Source organism: Manis pentadactyla, chromosome 17 (genome assembly GCF_030020395.1).
Source record: "Manis pentadactyla isolate mManPen7 chromosome 17, mManPen7.hap1, whole genome shotgun sequence".
Lineage (NCBI taxonomy): Eukaryota > Metazoa > Chordata > Mammalia > Pholidota > Manidae > Manis > Manis pentadactyla.
Window position 1 is genome coordinate 36,349,628 of NC_080035.1, and position 20,964 is coordinate 36,370,591.

At 35.9% G+C, this 20,964-nt stretch overlaps 1 protein-coding gene across 5 annotated transcripts in view; it reads right to left on the reverse strand.

Moving 5' to 3' along the window:
• Window positions 1–20,964, reverse strand: part of TBC1D4 (TBC1 domain family member 4) — a 199,377-nt gene that overhangs the window by 80,583 nt on the left and 97,830 nt on the right. The window contains exon 1 of one of the 5 annotated variants that reach the window (XM_036893805.2): window positions 1,701–1,762. The exons of the other annotated variants lie outside the window; for them this stretch is intronic. The gene's annotated coding sequence lies outside the window, so the exon portion shown is untranslated. Of the gene's footprint in view, window positions 1–1,700; window positions 1,763–20,964 lie in introns of those variants that run through there. 5 annotated transcript variants of the gene reach the window in all.

Sequence of the window (20,964 nt, forward strand, 5' to 3'; positions counted from 1 at the left end):
ATTTTAAATTTGAAATGCATTGTCTTTCTTATGCTCCTTAAATAATCACAAGTGCCCAAAACTTATTATGAAGATAAGACTAATCTATAGCACAATATCTTTTTTCTTCAAAGAGCTTATTAATAAACAGATGAACCTCAGTAACAATACAAAAATTGATACAAATATAAGTATGAAAATAAATGTCCTAAAATATATTTAAACCAAAAAAATAACTGGGTAAATTCTTTTACAACTGATAGAGCTTAACTGCTTGATTCACTAGTAACCTTGCTATGACAGTTACAGTAGGCACAGCAAGATTTAGATAAATACCAAAAAGAGGAAAAAGTTGGGGAAAAACACTAGGAAACATTTCAAGTAAACTGAAAATGCTGCCTAATGAGAAAAATTAACAATTTAAACTAGTCTCCAACCAAATACAGTATGGAAAATAAGTATATTTGCTTTGGAAGTACTGCATGCCTTTAAAGGGAGGGTAGGTTTCCTTTCTAATTATGTTTTATTAATGATACTATTATGATCAGCTCAGCATTTTGAGAAAAGATTAACTCAGTCATTTAATGTTGTAATTTCTATTTGGCTTTTAAAATTGCATCTTCAACCAATGGAAAGTGATGAGAAGGTATACAAATACACATGCCATGAAATAGTTCACTTACATTAAGGAAACACTATCCATTACCTACAAACCCATGAGGTTTGTCCAGCCCCAGGTAACTTTTTTACCTATTGCCATTTTTAAGGTGAGGCTCTCTGACAATATCAGCAAGAGATAAAACTGATTTCTAAAATCCACTGTAACTTTATCCACAAGGACTTCAGCAATTCTTTGTATTTGGTTAAAAATTTAAGTTATTATTTTAAGGTAAGTTTTGCACAGTAAAAAGAGGTATAACTATCAGTGGGTACATGTTCAAAATGAACTAAAAGAATACAGGGATTTTAAATTCACAGAATTTTAAAACTAAAGGCATCTTTGCAGGTTCACTGGTCCCCACTAATTTGTTTACACATGTGGAAACAAACTGTTGACACCCAAAAGTTAAATCAATACAAAGGAAACTAATGAGATTACGGAAAAGAGACTATCTGGAATCAAAGGAAGCAGAGTATCTCTGTGACTAACTCAACAGTCATACAAGTTGCTTGGTTTTTGAGTCTTGGGTTTGAGCCAAGACAGTTTCCTCTCAGACCAGACTTTAGTCTCAGATATTCCAGCCACTTTGTTCCAAATTCGTTTTTGGCTCAGCTATTCTCTAACTGCTGCTTTCTTGGTGGACAATGAGTTAGCTTCAGCATCAGGAAGAGAAATCCCTAAAACCTTTCTATTAAATTCTCCTCTCCTATTCTGTCTCACTGCACAAGTTGCTAAATTCCTTCTCTGCCAAGATATGACTTGTGACTTTACGACCATTCCAAATTTGTGGAAGTGATCAGATAGAAAATATATGAAGGAAACTCGTGGGGAAAAAAAAAAATCTGTGGAATCACGGGACTTGATTAAGAGAATGGAATGTCCTCAATAGCAGCTGAGTCGAGTGCTCAAAGGAAATAAGATAACAAGAAAGGGTAGGTGATAAGAATTTCAATCAAAAATGATAGACAAAGACAGTCCTTTTCAAATTCCCTTCCAAAAGAAAAATTATTGTAAAAGTGGATTAGTCCATAGCATGGCTACTAGAAAAGTACACAATTACAGTTAGGAGTCTTGAGTTCAAAGCCCCATTCCAATATCTACTTCTGTCTGTAGAAAGGTACCATATATACTCTGGTTTTTCATCTGGAAAATGTAAAATGAGAATCGTAATGTTTATTTCAGAGATAAGTTGGGAAAATTAAGTGTGCAAGCATGCCTGACTCAGTGCTGGGACAGTGAAAGCATTCAATAATGTTTAACCAACACATAAGTTGGATTTGTACTGTGTAAGGAGAAAGAAGTGTGAAGCTGCTACTAAATAACAAAACATTGCCCTCATGAAATTTAATTTTTTTAGGGGGAATATAACAAAGAAGTAAAATATAAAGGATTTTAGATAGTGAAAATTGCCAAAGGGAAAAATAATGTGGGAAAGGGAGAGAGAAAATTTGGAGGGAGTGGCAGAATAGTTACAATTTTAGAAAAGGACAATATAAAATATTTGAGTAAAAACGTGAAGTCAGCAAGGGGGTGAGCCACAAAGATATCTGGAGGAGGAACATTCCGGGCAGACAGAACACCCAGTACGAAGACCATGAAGCTGAAATCTGCCTGGCGTGTTCAGAGAGCTTTGAGGGGCCAGGGTGGCTGGCTGGGATGAGCAGGAGGAGATTATGAAGAGGCCATTGCGGGGAACAGGGGTCATCTAAATCATACAGGGCCTTGAAAGGACTTTGGCTTTTACTGTTAGTAAGACAGTAAGCTGCCGTAGGGTGTGGAGTTATGAGTTTAAAGGATCCTTTTGCCTGCTACATGGGGAATAGATGGCAAGGGTGACTGGGCAGGAGTCTAGTGTACCCATCCAGGGAGAGTCAGTGGTGCTTCATGCAGGAGCAATGGCAAGGGAAGTAGTAAGAAGCTGAAGGCTTCAGGATATAATTTCAAAGGCACAATTAAGATGATTTGTTCATGGATCTAATGTGGTATGTAAAAGAAAGGAAGCATGGATGAGCATTACAGGTTTGGGCCAGAGGAACTAAAAGAATGGAGCTTCAGTTAATCAGGTTGGGGGAGGGTGTGGCTTAAGAGAGGGGCTTGGTTTTAGACATGTTAATTTTCAGAAACTTACAGACATCCAAGGGGAGATGTCAGTAGGCAGTTCAATATACCTGTCTAAAAGTCAGGGGAGAAGACAGGGCTGAGAAAGGAAAATTGGAAGGCATTAGTGTATACAAAGTACTTAAAGCCATGAAATAAGACAAGTTCATCAAAAGAGTAAATATAGATGACAGAGTGAGAGAGAAATATAGAAAGCTAGGCAGGGAGAGAAATATGTCCAGGGACCAACCCCTGAGGTACACAATGATTACAGTTTGGGAGACGGGGAGATACGAGCAAAGGAAAATACAGCAAGAGCCAGGGCTAAAACCAGGCGAGAAGGGCATGCTGAAGCCAAGCAAGGAAGGTTTCTGAGAAGGAAGGAGTAGTCAACATGAGGTCTTAGGTGACTATGACAAGAAAAGTTTTGGTGGGAACTTATAGCAAAATCCTTACTGGAGTAGGTTCCAAATTTCAGGAATGAAATCCAAAACCACAGGTACAGAGAACCTATTAGGGCAGTAGCTGGAGGTACAACTGAGTCAAAAGGCGGTTCTCTCACAGATGGAAGAAATGACAGCTTCCAGTGGTGAAGGGGAAACTGATGCTCTACACAAAGAGGGTAGAATTGCTGGCAATGTCCTTAAGTAGACAACAGGGGGCAGAATCCAGCGCACACTGGAAGGGCTTGTACTGAAACAGGGGCATGCACAATTCACCTCAAGGGAAAGGCGAAATACAAAGGCAGGAAGATGGAGTGGTGGGGTCTGAGAATTTCTCCTCTAACTACTTTAATTGCCCCAGTAAAACATTAAGCCTGATAACTAGCTGGGAGGAGAATGGGGCAGATCAAAGCGTATCGTGCACGGAACATTTCATTTAATTCAACACTGACTATAGGCAAAGTTGTGAGTTGAAGTTATGTTTAGAAACCTCCAGCTACCCTTTCTGTACTACCCTACAACGCCTTCATGACAAATGTGCACTTAAGGTGTAACTTGAAAACTCAGGTATCAGACGAAATTCAGAAATTGATCAATGATTAGAAGAAAGGCTTTGTAACCTGAAATGAAACCATGTCGGTAAACTGCTTTTTCTGCCTAGAATGAAGTTGAGGGCCATACTATATAAGCAATATTTACACAAGGAATACATTTTGGAGAAACTTTGTATGTACTATGGCTAAGAAATAAATAAAAAATACAGTTCTCTACCTTACCAAAATAAGAATAGCACAGTTTGGTTATAAAATATTTGTGTCACCTGTGAAAAATAATTTTATTTCTTTCATTGGATATGCAAATTTATATGAATATGACCAGAAAGGTGAAATAAGCAAAGTCATTAATACAAGAAAATCAAACTTATGTACATATAGTCAGGAAAGTTAATCGTCCATTTCTACCTGTAATAACATAGAATAGGGGCATCTAATAAATACACCAGAAGAGTGTATTGTTATTTATTTATTTATGCTGACACTAGGAGATTCACAGTTTCAAGTGCAGCATAGCCCTTTACCCAACCACCAAGTATTTTCAGTGTGAGATCTACCTACCTCCTGTTTATTCAACTGGATGCTTCCTAGTCATCAAATCAGTCCTATTATTTGCTTCATGCTCACGTTTTTTACACTATACAGTTCAAAATGGATAATCCTCAAGCCAGGCTAGGTAAGAGAAAAAGTGAGTGGACACCAATTACTAATATGAGAAATGATAGAAGCCACATCACAACAGATCCCATGGAAATTAAAAGGATAATAAGGATACTATGAAAGACTCTATGCCCAGAATATGATATCCTAAAAGTAATAGACCAATTCCCTGAATGACAAAATCTGCAACTCACGTAAGAAGAAATAGATGATCTGGATAGGTCCATATCAATTAAAGAAATTGAATCAATGATTAATAATCTTCCAAGTCAGAAAGCACCAGTCTTAGATGGGTTAACTGAAGTATGTAAGGAGGAAATTATACTCATTCTACAATGTTTTTCAGAGGCAAGTGGCAGAGAAAATACCTCCTAACTCATTCTATGAGGCCAGGATTAACTTAATACTAAATCCAGATAAAGACATTACAAGAAAAAAAAATTACAAATGAATGTCTCTCATGAACAAAGATGCAAAAATTCTAAATATTTGCAAATCAAATCCAACAGTGCATAAAAAGAATTATACACCAAGACCACGTAGGATTTATCCCAGGTATGCAAGGCTGCTTCAACAATTGAAAATCAATCAATATAATCCATCAGATCAACAGATTAAAAAATAAAAATCAGATGATCATATCAATAGATGCAGAAAAAGCATTTGATAAAATCCCACATCTATTCACTATAAACACTCTTAGCAAACTAGGAAGAGAGGAGGAACTTCCTCAACTTGACAAAAAAGAAGAAAACCTATCTAGCTACAGAAAACCCCCAGCTGACATACTTACTTAATGATGAGAAATGCAAAGCTTTCCCGCTGAGATCAGGTAAGGCAAGGATGTCCCCCTCTCACCACTCCTTTTCAGTATCATTCTGGAAGTCTTTGGTAATGCAATAGGGCAAGAAACAGAAACAAAAGGTATAAAGATTGGGAAGGAAGAAATAAAACTGTCTTTTTTCTCAGAAGAGATGACTATGTAGGAAATCTGAAAAAAAAAAACCTATAACTAATAAGTGATTATAGCAAAGTTGCAGAGTACAAGGTTAGTATACAAGTCAATGTTTTCCTACATGCCAGCAACGAACAAGTATAATTTGAAATTAAAAACACAATACCATTTACATTAGCCCCAAAAAAGAAACACTTAGGTATAAATCTAACAAAATATGTACAAGATCTATATGAGGAAAACTAGAGAACTCATATGAACATAATCAAAGAAAACCTGAACAAATGGATAGTCCATGTTCATGGAAAGGAAGACCCAATATCATCCAGAGGTTAGTTCTTCCCAAATTGATCTACAAATTCAATGCGATCCCAATCAAAACTCAGCAAGTCATTTTATACATGTTGACAAAGTGATTCTGAGGTTTATGTGGGAAAAAAATGACCAGAATAACCAACATAAGATTGAAATGGAAGAGCAAAGCTAGAGGACAGATGCTACCTAGTGTGAAGACTTATTACAAAGCTACAGTAATCAAGACAGCGTGGTGTTGATGGGAAGAATGTCTAGGCTGAGCACAGAGACTTCAAGGCAGCAAAAACACTCCGTGTATTATAATGATGTACATGTGTCACTATCAAGTTATCCAAACCCAAAGAATGTACAACAACAAGAGTGAACCCTAATAAGGTAAACTATTTACTCTGGGTAATCCTGATGTATCAGTGCAGGTTCATCCTTGGTAACAAATACATAATTCTCGTAATCATGTTGATAATGGGGCAGCCATGTGTTTTGGTCAGAGGTATACGGGGGAATCTATGTGCCTTACTCTCAACTTTGTTGTGAACCCTAAATTGGTCTAAAAAAAAAGTGACCGTTCAATACCATTTGTATTTACTCCAAGAAACACTAGAGGGAGCTCTCCCACATGAACTAGTTTACCTAAGGGAAATATAAAATAAAAAAGTTTTTATAATACTGAAAAAAAGCCACTGTTTGTAAAATATTATTACTACTGTTCCCACTTCAGACTTATAAAAGTAACCACTGGAATTTTAACTGATTAGACAAGTTCAGCAATAAAATTAGTAAGTTAATAAAAGACTGAAAAATTAAGTATATTAAAACCAGCACTTCATAACATTTCATCTCTTAGATATTTTCAACAGGATATAATAAACATAATACAGAAGATATGTCTTGGTCTTTTATTGTGATACATAAAAGTATAAAGTCATCTAAACAAAATGCTAAAAGTTGGCACAAATAATTTCAACTTTTGAAATGTCTGAACTCATGAAGGGAGAATTTTTGAGCAAGGCTTAATTGTGAAATGGAATGGGCCTTGGGAAAAGAGGCAAGGGAGCGAAGGCTAAGCCCAGAGGGACCTGAACATGACCAGCTCTGGCTGAGATCAGTAGATAAAGCTGTAATATTATCAGGAAGCAAAAAACACCATGGATTTCTCAGAAACCTATTTTCGTCCTAGCCTTCTGTATTACTTCAGATATTTATACCACCACAACAGTTTTTTCACCTTGCATATGAAAATAACTCGGCATTCTTAAACTTTTATTCAGAAACATCACTTACTTGTACACATTGCCATTAACCACTAAATACCTCTCTCATTTTCAAAGAAGAAAAGTCTTAACTGCCTGCTGCCCAAGGATAAAAAGGAAAACATACATTCACCTTTCTCCAAAGTTAGGCTGGAAGGAAGGCAATAGTGAGTAACTAGACACCTAATCTCTGACCTGGACTTGCCCGTTCCATGGGTGAAGGAAAAGCAGTCCCCACAGAGTAACTATTCACATTGAAGCTCTACACTGCACAATTTCTAACCCTCATGGTAGAATTTAAACTCCTACAAACAACCTGAATCACAATGGAGTGAACCTGATACACGTGTTCCTAGTGAAATGAAACATTAATGGTTTGTGACTGACTATGGTGAGCATCACACAGAAAAGTCTGTGATCAGAAAAGACTTTTTTCAGAGCTGATACTGGCTGTTTAAAGATAGTCTTCTTTGTTCATTAAATATGAAAGACTCCCTTCTTCCCCTTCTATTGTGTGGTCTGTCTGGCTAAATGACACCAAGGGGAAGCGTATAATGATTAACATGAATCAGACAACCCCATTTTCCTGTCATCTTTGATTTTAGAAAATAGTAAAAAGCTTGAGCCTTTCAGTGTTTTGGAGAAAAAACATATTCCTTCTATGCACCTCACTGACATCTGACTTGAAACCAGATTAATAAATGTAGTACTTCTACAGCAATAAACATCTATCTTTGAAGTCTCTGAAATGTCACCCTATTGCTTAAAAGCCATCAGGAAGAGTGCACAGTCATGCCTCACCCTTGCCAGCACAAACCAGCCCCTATCTACACTTGGATGTGAGCTACAGACAGAGATCTCTCCATGCCAAGAGAACTCAATCACATAACACCACGGCCTTTTAAATCATTGATTTTGCATGATTTGTTAAGATTTCAAGGTAACTTTGGTAACTCAGTATACAAAAGCTTCCCCATAAAAAAGTATTTTTACTGATCAAATTTCACATATGTCACACAGTTAACTGCCATATTTATTTTCCTTGAAGGAAAATCTTTAGAATTTTAAATGGAATGTGCAGCTTTGAAATATTTTTCATAATAGCCTTAATTTTCTAATACCCCAGAAGTTTCCTTCTACCTATTAAAAGGATTAATATTTACAGCAATGCTTCAATGCTGACATTACAATCAACACGACTGAAGATAAAAGCAATAAGGAAATCTGTCCAATGGCTACTAACAATTAGTCTGTATAATGTGATAATGTGGCCAGAATTCATTTTAATCAGTATTTCCAAACAAGGGATCTATCCAAGCTGTACGTGCCTCATCAAAATTCACAACTTCCAAGTCAGAAAGCAAACTATCAGCCCATGTTTTTTCATACATGGACTGTTTTCAAGAAAGAATAAGATGATTCTCATCATTTATCATTTATGAACAACTATAAGCTGAAACAGGCACTGTTTTATCTAAACAGCACCTACATTAATTTAGAACAAATGGTTCTGGTGAATGCTGCCAATCCTTGAACCCTCCCCCTGGCCCAATGCAAAGCCACGATGCAGGGCATGTAATCCAAGCTGGACCAGTGACAGATGGAGGGATGGATATGTAATCCTAGCCAGGCCCATCTGAGTGGCTCCTGAGTATTTTTCAGATGAGATGCAGCTGTTTTCCATGGGCAGTCTCAAGAGGTTGAAGAAATTAGACTGTTACACAGATGGACATACTACCCCTTTACTGGAGAAAGCCATTCTACAATAGCAAAAAATGAAACCTAGAGGAAAAGATCATTAAAACCAAGATATGCAAAGGTACGGGTGGGGTTGGGTCCTTGGTTGTAGACATCCTCTGAAGTGTGGTTAATGAGCTCTGGGTTCCTCCAGTTCTCGCGGCTACTCCGGATCCTTTCATATGGGGGCTGGTTTTCATCTTTGCCTCAGAGTCCTAACTAGCATGCAAGTCTATGAGGATCTCTGGATTGGGTTTATCTGCTCTGACTGAAACCCAAAATAGCAATTGGTTACAAAGAACAGAGGTTTATTTCCCTCTCTCATTGAAGTCCAGGTGGCAGTGCAGGCCTGTTTCGGTACTCCATCATGCCACTAAATATCAAAGATTCAGGATCTTTCTATCTTCTGGTTCTGAATGTTGGGGGCCTTGACCTCGTGGTCCAAATATTTTCAACTCTATTCCAGGTAGCAAGACATGAAAAATGAATAAATAAGGAGAAAAGGAAAGCAAGGGGTACCTCCCCACACTCCAACACACATACTCCAACACACACACACACACACACAGGACACTTTCTTTCTTAAGGAAGCTGCCACACACAAAATCTACTCATGTCACACTGGCCAGAACCAGAGGAATTGGTAGCAGCAAGAGAAGCTAAGGAATATATTCTCAGGAGTCATTCTGACTACGGATGGCCACATACGCAGGTTAAAATTCTATTAGTGAAGAAGGGAGGAGAGACATCTGGAGCAACTTGCAACTGCTGTCCTAATGGCCAATGATCTGTGAAAGAAAAGGCATTGGTCAGAGCTCTGTGACAAAGAAAAACGAGGGACAGATAGAAGTCAAAGTATTTAAGTCTTGTAATTGTTCTAAAAAGAAAGGACTCATGTCAAAGCTGCAGAAATATGTTACTTAATTAGGGTAAGACTGGACTAAGTGTTCCAAAACCTTACCAGACCAAAGAAGCAGAAAACCTTTAGACCAGCCTTCAATACCAGTAATGGGAATATAGCTTCTCATTCAAATACAATGGTAATACCTCTAAGCTACATCTTCAGTCATCACTGAAATTTATAAATACTTTTTCCACATAGAACCACGTCGGTCTGGTTGTCTTAAAGTAAAATTTTTTATTTCTATAGAGATGGTGATGAGGCAGCAAACAAAAAATACCTACCTAAAACTTATTTCAACCCATCATATACTATGTGGTGCAGTCACAAAGCAAGGAGACTACTTAATAAATATAATTAATATGAATTAATTTCTTGATTATATTTAATCCTGGGAAATACAGAGTCAGTTCATTCCAGTATGGCAAACATAGAGAACACAATCACTTTTTAAACCAGCATTTATCTCATTACAAGAATCTACTGAGCAGCTCAGAGTTAACTGCAGTTGTCTGGAACTTTGCATTTTAATCATTTGGAATATGTATTATATACATGTCTGTTTTCATAAACAGTATAAACAAGGCATAATATCAAAGATTCTGGGTGATTTAAAGTGTGAACATCACACCTTCAATGTAACACAGTAGGGTCCTCCTGCTCCTAGCCAACTGCTAAATAAATTATCAAAAACAACTTGCCTGCTAGAGAACCTTCAACTTCAAAAAGAGAGACAATTAAATGTCCAACATGCCCAGTGTTGACTCTGTGAAACACAGTTTCATGAGCGCAGGAACCCTACAAGAATAACTGTTACAGTATCTGCTTACTTTTGCAGCCTTTCTTCTCCAACACTACAGAAGGAGAGGTCTCACAAGAAAGTTACTTTCTAATGTTTTACTAAGACCATGTTTGGTTCTAGAAGGAAATGTTTCAGGAATTTTCTTTCATAAGCTTTCACAAGGGTCCTGAAAGCCAATGGGAACAATTAGGCCAGTTGCTACAAACATGTGATGCAAATAACACTATCCCATGAGCACCACAACTGTATTCTCAAACACGAAAGAGTAGTCCTATTTGCCTAGTATTCAAGTATGATTTCACTGATAAAGACCAGTTAGAAATTACAAGATTTTGAACCACAAAACTATTTTAATTGTATTGTATTATGGTAAAAATTATATATATATATGTATATATATATATTCACTTGGGAACTTGCTACAATGAATACATAAAAGTAGCATGCAGTTGCGTATTAATGACATGCAAAATGTACTTCTAAGTAATATGAAACATTTAAAGCCTCAGGTTTCTGTTTTGAAATATAAAACTCTTATGACTTGGGTTTTCATATTTTAAAAGTGTCAAAGACATAAATTACAACTATCAGTAAATTAAAGAGAGAAATAATAGTACTATGGTTCTATCTAGCATTTTGTTAGTGAAAATCCATCACCATGATTTTTATTTATCTTTCATTCAACTTCAGTTTCTATTTTCCACATAATCCAACTTGTATGATAAGCATTCCTCAATCTATTTTTAGTTTTTATTTTACTAAAAGTTGGTTAAAATTACTAAAAATCCTTCAAGTGAATACTATATCTATACTAATGATTGACAACTGTTTTCAAATAATCAGTATATGAGGAATATTATAAAAATCACCTGCCCATGTTTATGTTGCTTCTCCTCAGTCCCCAGACTTTCATAAAACTCCCTAATTAGGAAAAGGAAACACATAAACAAAAACAAACAAAACCATTGAACTAATTACCTGAACCATGAGAGAAAACATTAAATGGTAAAAAAGATTTATCCTGGTGATACATGACACAGCTAGAAATTGAGGATGACAATGTAATTTTTCCTGTTATTAATTTAAAAATAGAAACAAAATCAAACGAAAGCAAAAAAGACAAACCAGAAACCGAGATCTCCTTCAGGGCAGGAGTTAACATGATGATGAAAGAAAAAGGTGATCAGAGTAGCAATAGTTGCTTAAGAATGAGAACGTGTGCCAGGACTTTAACATTTATTAAATCTAATTCTCACAACTCTCCAAGATAATTAATTATTAATTATCTAGGCTTTATGAATCCCACACTTGAAAGTAAGTTGGACTATCTTTTTAATTCTTCTGTAAATCCAAGCCTGATCTCAAAACCTAAAGTAAACTAAAAATAATAAATTAGAAATCTGATGCTCAGGGATGCCAGAAGTATCCTAATTTTTAACCTTAGAATATTCAGATAAATAAATGTAGTTTTAGGGGATAAAAGCCTTTTTAATACATTTTAGATACAATTTCTACAGAACTTTTCAAAGCTTCATATTTAAATTTCTGTAAAATTTTCAACATTTCCTATATGGCAGCCTTAGTATTATTGATGCTGATAGGGTAACCTTTTTCTTTAATGGGACTTAGTTTCTACTTTATGGACAAAACAAATTAATTAAAGTTGTAAGAGTACTTTTTAAAAAGCATATATAAACACCTCAATCATATAACATCATAACTGAATTCAACATCAGAAACTTTCACAAATATCCCATAAGTAAACAAGAATGAGAACAGAGAAGCTAAATGACTTGCTCACAAAGCTAAATTACCTGATTTACACATATGTGACATTTTATACACAAATACAGACCAAGATTTTCAGCATACATGTATTTAAAGAAGGTAAGTCTCCAAGGTTTGATGAAATAAACTTTTCAATGACAAATATCACTATGAATAAGCTTACATTCATTTGTGTAACTACCCATTTAAAGTCTGCCAACCTCACTAAATTTTGAGGATGACAGCAGGAAGAAGTCTATCTGGTTCATCACTATACACTCAATGTCTGCCACAATGCCTAGCATGAGTTAAGTACTCAATAAATATTTGATGACTGAATGAATGCTTTCAAATTCAACAGCCTCTCATATAATATAGTATCTCGTATAACAAAATGAATATTTAACTTCTATCTATTACAAACATAGAATCTACTAAGATGTTGACTAAAAAGTAAACACAGAAGATATTTCAGGAGGATGAGAAAAAAGATGACAGAGTAGGAAGGCAAGGTGAAAACCTCCTCCCACACACACAACAAGGAAGCAAGTACAGTAAATACAACTAACCCTGAAAATGACCTGAAGATGACAGAACAGATCATCTACACCTGGTGTAGAAGAGAGAAGACCACACAGAGAAGGTAAAATGGCAGAAGTGTGAATGAGTGGTACCCAAGCCTTTTCCCAATCCAGCACAAAGCAGAAGGGAGAGATACAAAAGAGGGGAAGGGATAAATGCTCAAGAACTCTGCATACCTGGCCCTGGAAGATCTGCTCTGGGAACTTGAGTTCACACTGTTTGGGGTTTGGTGATTAATGGGGCTGGACAATAGGGAGAGTTGGAGCACTCTGGAAGGCTGAAACTCCTGCTGCATGGGAAGAACAGGTATGCCTTAGTGGTCCCACTGAGACCCAACACAGAGGTGGCAGTTTGAAAGATTACCAGCAGTGGAATTGTGCCAGAGGGGCAAGGATTGGACAGAGCTCCCTCCACAGGAGAAAGGGTAGGTCGACAATGCATTTCCAGCCCTCAATCAGCCCCGCTGGTCAGGTGCTCACAGAAGGCCCAAACTTTATCCCCCTCACTGGCAGCTTAGCCCAGAGGAACTTCTCTGCACACCTGCCTACCCACCTGCCTGACCCAGTTGGTCCAACAGCATCAGACTTTCCTGCCTGATAGGTGGAGAGAGACACTGCTGCCTGTCAGGCAGACAGAGGCTTTCCCAGCTTTCTTGGCCCTCTCTCAGCCCAAATAAGCAGGCAACTGCTGGAGCCAGCTCCCAGCACTCCTTCCTCCTCACCAACAGCCCAGCCCAGCCCAGCCCACCCGTGCCACCACTGTAGCAGGGCAGAAAGAGGGTGGCCCCACCCACAATGATCCCAGCACAAGCACCACTACTCTGCTCTCATGGGCCTCTGCTGACAGAGATCAGCCACTGCTGGCAGACAGGCAGAAAGGTTAGCCCACCAACAGCAACTGGGGCTCAACCACAAAGGAGAACCAGGCATTAGAGAGTAAAGACTCTTGAGCTTCTGGGCACCAAAGATGCCTTCTTCATAAAGCCATTACTGTCTACACCAGGAAGCATAGCAGATCCATCTAATACAAAAGAACAAACACAGAAACTCTGAAAAAATGAAATGCAGAGGTATGTTCCAAACTAAAGGGTAAGACACCAAAAAGAGGGCTAAATGAAGAGGAGATCAGCAATCTTCTGGATGAAGATTTCAAAGTAACCATCACATATATGCTTACTGATCTGCACAAAAGCATAGGCACTGTCAGGGAGGACTTCAATAAAGAGATAGGAGAGTTGAAAAAGAGCCACTCAGAGCTGAGGAATATAGTAATTGAAACGAAAAATACAATGGAGGGAATGAATAATAGATTGTTGCAAGTAGAGAATACAATCAATGAGATGGAAATTAAGAGAATAGAAACACAACAAAGATGAGGGAAAAAATAATCTCTAGAAATGAGAGTATGGTAGGAGAGCTGTGTGACAACTCCAAATCAAACAATATTCTCATAACAGGGGTACCAGAAAGAGAAGAGAGAGACAAAGGAGTAAAAAGTTTCTTTGAAGAAATAATTGCTGAAAATTTCCCTGATCTGGGCAAGGACATGGACACCCAGATCCTAAAGTACAGAGAGCCCCTAACAAATGCAACCCCAGGAAGACAACAACAAGAAACATAATTAAAATGACAAAGATTACTGATAAGAGAGGGTATTGAAAGCAGCTAGAGACTCTCAAAAAAAATTCTTAAAAGGTAAACCCCATCAGGCTATCAGTAGACTTCTCAGCAGAAATTTTACAGGCCAGAAGGGAGTGGTATGAAATAGTTAATATTTTGAAATAAAAGAACCTTCAACCAAAAATCCTCTACCCAGCAAGGATATTATTAAAGATTGAAGGAGAGATTAAAAGTTTCTGAGATAAACAAAGCCTGAAGGAATTCACCACCATGAAACTGCCCTTACAGGATAATGTTAAAGGAATTTCTGTAGATGGAAATGTTCTTAAGCCTAAATATTTTTCATCAGTGAAAATAAAGCCAGAGTAAAGATAGCAGACTAATAACTTACCAAGCAAGTATGAAGTTAAAACACAACAAAAGTAGTAAAACCAACTATATACAAAATCAATCAAGGGATACACACACAAAAAAATTGCACATTATGACATCTAGTACATAAAGTGTGGAAGAGGAAGAATAAAAAGAAGTACTTTTAGATTGTGTTTGAAATAAAGTGACTATCAATTTAATAAAACTGTTATATATTTCGGAAACTATCCATGAACACTATGACAACTACAAACCTAAAGCCTATAATAGATATACAAAAAATTAAAAATAATAAATCCAATCACAACACTAAAGGAAACCATCAAATAACAAGAGAAGAGTATGAGAGAAAGAAAGGAAGAGAGAGGAACTTGGAAACAATTAATAAATGGCAATAAGTACACAGCTATCAGTAACTATCTTCAAAATAAATGGACTGAATGTACCAATCAAAAGATATAGGGTGGCAGAATGGATAAAGAAACAAGACCCATGTATATGCTGCCTATAAGAGACATGTTTCAGACCTAAAGACATATATAGACTGAAAGTGAAGGGATGGAAAAAGATATTTCATGCAAATAATGAGAAAAAAGCAGGAGTAACAGTACTTATATTATCCAAAATAGACTTCAAAACAAAGAAAATAACAGGAGACAAAGAAGAATATTACATAAAGATAAAGGAATCAGTCCAACAAGAGGATTTAACAAATACAAATATCTATGCATCAAACATAGGAGCACCTAAATATGTAAAACAAATATAAGAGAACTAAAGGGACAAATAGACTGCAACTCTTTTATTATTAGGAACTTTAACACAACACTTACATCAATGGACAAATCAAAAATACAGAAAACAAATAAGGAAACAGAGGCACTGAACAACACACTAGATCAGATGAACTCAACAGATATATACAGAACATTCCACCCAAAAGCACAAGACACACATTTTCTCAAGTGCACATGGAACATTCCCAGAACAGATAACAAGGTAGGCCACAAAAAAGAACCTTAATAAATTCAGAAAGATTGAAATTGTATCAGGCAACTTCTCAGAAATAAACTCTATGAAGAAAACAAAAACACCCACAAACATGGAGGTTAAATGGTATGTTTCTAAATAACCAATGGATCAATGAACAAATCAAAGTAGAAATCAAGCAATACATGGAGACAAATTAAAAGAGTTCAAAATTTGTGGGATGCCATAAAAGCAGTTCTAAGAATGAAGTACATAACAATACAGGCCTACCTCAAGAAATGAGAATAATCCCAAATAAACTCTAAACTCAAAACTAAAGAAATTAGAAATTAGAAAATGAAGAACAAATGAAACCTAAAGTTAGTAGGAGGGACATAATAGAGATCAGAGCAGAAATTAATAAAAAAGAGAAAAATAAAACAATGGAAAAAAATCAACAAAACCAAAAGAACATGAACAAAACAGACAAACCTGGAGCCAGACTTATCAAGAAAAAAGAGAGGATACAAACCAGAAATGAAAAAGGAATAGTTACAACTGACATCACAGAAATACAAAGAATTATTACAGAATTCCATGAAAAATTATATGTCAATTAACTGGACAACCTAGAAAAAATGGACAAATTCTAGAAAAGTAAAACCTTCTAAGAACTGACCCATGAAGAAGCTGACAATCTGAACAGACTGATTACTAGTAACAAAATTGAACTGGTAATCCAAAAACTCCCAACAAAAGTCAGGACCATATGTCTTCAAACCTGAATTCTAGCAAACATTTAAAGAAGAGCTTATACCCAGCCTTCCTAAAAGTATTCCAAAAACTAGAAGAGGAGGGAATACTTCCAAACTTATTCTATGAGGCCAGCATCACTCTAATACCAAAAGCAGACAAAGATACTACAAAAAAAGAAAATTAATGACCAATATCCATGATGAACATAGATACAAAATCCTCACCAAAATATTATCAAACTGAATTCAAAAATACATCAAAAGGATCATTCATCACCACCAAGTAGGATTTATTCCAGGGATGTAAGGGTGGAATAATATTAATAAATTAATTGAGGTGATACACCACCTTAACAAAAAGAAGGATAAAAAAACAATATGATCATCCCAATAGATGCTAAGAAAGCACTGGACAAAATTCAACATCCATTCATGATAAAAACTCTCAACAAAAGGGCAATAGAGGGAATATACCTCAACATAATAAAGGCCATATATGACAAACCTACAGCTAACATCATACTCAATGGTGAAAATCTGAAAGTTTTTCTTCTAAATCTGGAACAAAACAAGGATGTCTATTCTCATCACTTTTATTCAACATAGTACTGGAAGTCCTAGCCAGGGCAATCAGACAAGACAAAGAGATAAATAAAAGGCATCCAAATTAGTAAGGAAGAAGTAAAACTCTCACTATTTGTAGATGGCATGATACTATATATAGAAAACCCTAGAGACTTTACCAAAAAACTATCAGAACTAATAATTGGATTCAGCAAAGTTGCAGGATATAAAATTAATACACAGAAATCTGTTGTATTCCAATATACCAACAATGAACTAGCAGAGAGAAATCAGAAAACAATTCCATTTAAAATAGCATCAAAAAGAATAAAATACCTAGGAATAAACCTAACCAAGGAGGTGAAAGACCTGTACTCTAAAAACTGTAAGACACTGATGAAAGAAATTAAAGAACAAACCAATAAATGGAAATACAGCCCATGCTCATGGATAGGAAGAATTAATATCACCAAAATGTCCATCCTGCCCAAATCAATTTACAGATTCAGAGCAATCCCTATCAAAATACAAGCAGCATTTTTCAATAAACTAAAGAATCCTAAAATTCATATGGAACCACCAAAGACATCAAATAGCCAAAGCAATCCTAAGAAATAAGAACAAAGCTGGGGGGATTATGTTCTCTGACTTCTGGCTATACTACAAAGCTATAGTAATCAAAACAGTATGGTAGTAGCACAAGAACAGACCCACAGATCAATGAAACAGAATAGAGAGCCCAGATATAAACCCATGAATACATGGTCACTTACAATATGATAAAGGAGTCAGAATATACAGTGGGGGAAAGAAAGTCTGTTCATCAAGTGGTGCTGGGAAAACTAGACAGCTGCATGCAAGAGAATGAAACTGAATTATTGTCTAACTCCATACACAAAAGTAAACTCAAATGGATCAAAGATTTTCTGACACTGGAGAGGTTAGTCAGGCAGACATTGCTACAGTTTATATAAAAATTAATAAGAACAACTACTCTATGAGGCAAAAACTATTATTATTCTCATTTTACAGATGAGTAAATTGAGACACAGAGAGATAAAGTACTTTTTTCAAACCATATAGCTAGTAAATCCCAGCAGAGAATAGGATTTTAAATTTTAATTAATTTAATTAAATTATATGTAGATTTTAAAACAGAGGCCCTGTTCAGTTACTGGAAAATTTAAAAACACTAATGCAACAAATCGTGTAGCTGAATCCTCTTTTTCCACTGTTATGTTTTATGAACTCTAAATACAGATCAAGTATTTCCAATGAAAATTAAGCTTCTGAAGTGAGAGGCACTGCCAGTATACTATACATAGCAAATTTCAAGGACTTAGAACAAAAATAATATATCTCATTAATAATTTTATAGTGATTACATGTGAAAATTACAATATTTTGAACATGCTTGCTTAAACAAACATACTATTAATTTCACTTGTTTTTTACTTTTATTGTGGTTACTAGATCTTTTAAAATTACATATATGGTTCACATTATATTTTATTGAGAATTCTATTCTCTAGATATCCCTCAAGTTGAAGTTACATGATATGAACTCTATTAAAATCCTATTCTGAATTCTTTAAGTAGAAATGGTCTCCTTCTCACCCATGGTATATAGTAGGTACTCAACAAATATTTAATGAATAAACTGCTAAAACACTTTGTTTTTCTTTCATAATGCTTATTATAGTCAGATTTGTACATAATTCATCTTCTTGCTTTATGTTTCCTACTAGATTCTACATTCTTTGCTTAATACTCTCCCTTTTCTCATTATATATTTCCTGGATACACAGTCTGTCAGCTTCCCTGAACTATTTATTCTTTATTATCCACTGCTCTCCAGCTCATAACGCATTTCTAAATTTATCTCCAATTAGCTAACATACTCCTTTCTGGACAGCCCTGCAGCCCTGTATCAAATCAGCCTGACAGCAACTTTTCAGGCTCTCTAACACTCTACTCCAACTTGGCAATATTAAAAGGTGAAGGAAAAAAAAATAGCAAAAAATAGATGCTATTGCAAAAGATAAGAATGAGCCCAAAGATTCAAAAACTCAATTACAATAAAATATTTCTTTGTATAGATACAAGTTAAATGATTTTCTTATGATCAATCTGTAAGTTTGTAGGCTGATTAAGAAAAAGAATTTGGTAAAGAATATTCCTTCAACATTTCTGAAATAAACAAACAAAAATAATCCTTAAATTAAAACACACATACATACACACACAAAATTCCAGTTATGGTTCAAAGAGCCTAAGAAAAATATCTTTCAGAAATCTCCTTAATTTAATATATTAAATATTTCTAAAAATTTTGGTGGTATATAAATACTGGATAAACACATATGCTCTCTTTCAGGCTAGTGAATAGAATGTGAAGAATATAAAAACATCATTAACAAATCTTCCATGGTAAACTGCCTCTAGGGCATATCAGCAGATGATAAGATGTCCTCAGAGAATCAGAACCCAGAACAAATGAGAACAAAGTCACACCACTCTTCAGCCTGGGAGACCCTTTGGCCCAGTGTTTCCTCTGGCTAACACAATTCTCTTCAGGGAGATTTCCTTCCAGACCCTTTCCCAGCCGGTGCTGACCCAAGAACCCAATGGCAGCAATACACCCCTCCAAATTGCCTAGAGCACCCAGTACTTCTCCCTCTGAAAACAGTAGACGCACTGTATGTAGTCACCCTCTGGCATCTGTCTCTCCCACAGACGTGCCTCATGCCTTTTATTCTGTCCCTACCACAAGACCAAGCCCCTATGGCTCACACTCAATATATGCTTGCAAAGTGAATGAGCAAATGAATAAGCAAACAAATAATGAAAAAGAAAATGATAGCTCTGCTCACCTCCCTAGATCAGAATACTAAACAGGTTTTTGCCTGAACCCAGAGTGTTTTCTTTGGGGAAAATAGTACTAAACCAATTATGAATTCCACCTGGAAAGTAGGTGCCTGCTCAAAAAAGAAAAGCTTGTAAGAGCCTTTGCATAACCATTGGTAATGTAAAGACATAAACAATCTGGAAGTGAATACTTGGGAAAGTTAGCTCTTTGTAAGTAACTTTAATGTGGACTTGCTTGGTGAATTTTCTAGTTAATAACAGCTAACATTTACTGAGTACTGCTGATGTGCCAGGCACTGTTCTAAATGCTTTACATTTTTATCTCCTTTAATCCTCAGAACTATCCTCTGAGGTAATTCTATTATCATCCTCATTTTACTGATAAGAAACTGCCTAGATTCTACAGATTTACTTAACCCGCTCACTAAATCATGTTAAATAACCAAACCAAGAAAATGAAGACGATAATTTGCAATCTTGAGAGAAGGATGAGATCAAAGATCATGTGATTGATTATACCAGAAACTAGACATCAAACACTGGGCTTCTGTGACTGTTTGCTTATTATTAACTCTGTACACCACAAGGCCACCAAGACCTGCTATGATCTTGAGCAATTTACAGTATTTGTATAAACATCAAGAGCATAGTTCTATCTTACAAGGCTTATTCATAAATACTGGACAGAAAACAAAAGGATTAACAAAGTCATGAATGTACAGCTGCATTATCAAATATGTAGATATCAGTACCTTCTTGATCAACCTACCACATTATGAAGTGCTAAAGTTTTCAGCAACATATTTGGACCACAAATCATATAATTATTTAACATCTCTAAGAAAGAATGGACTACAATAGCTTTTATGAACACAGTATACACTTTTTATATGGTTTCATGTTTGTATAAAAGTGGCTTATCTATATAATAATAAAATGTGGCCAATTACAACTAAATATAATCCCTAATATAAGAAAATGTATGAAACCATAGATTTTTCAACAAATATTTATTGAACAAATATTTGTTGAATTAATAAGCAGACCATTTTTAAAAATGCACATCTAATGACCACAAAATTGCCATATTTAAGTTTAAACAGCATGTCCCAAA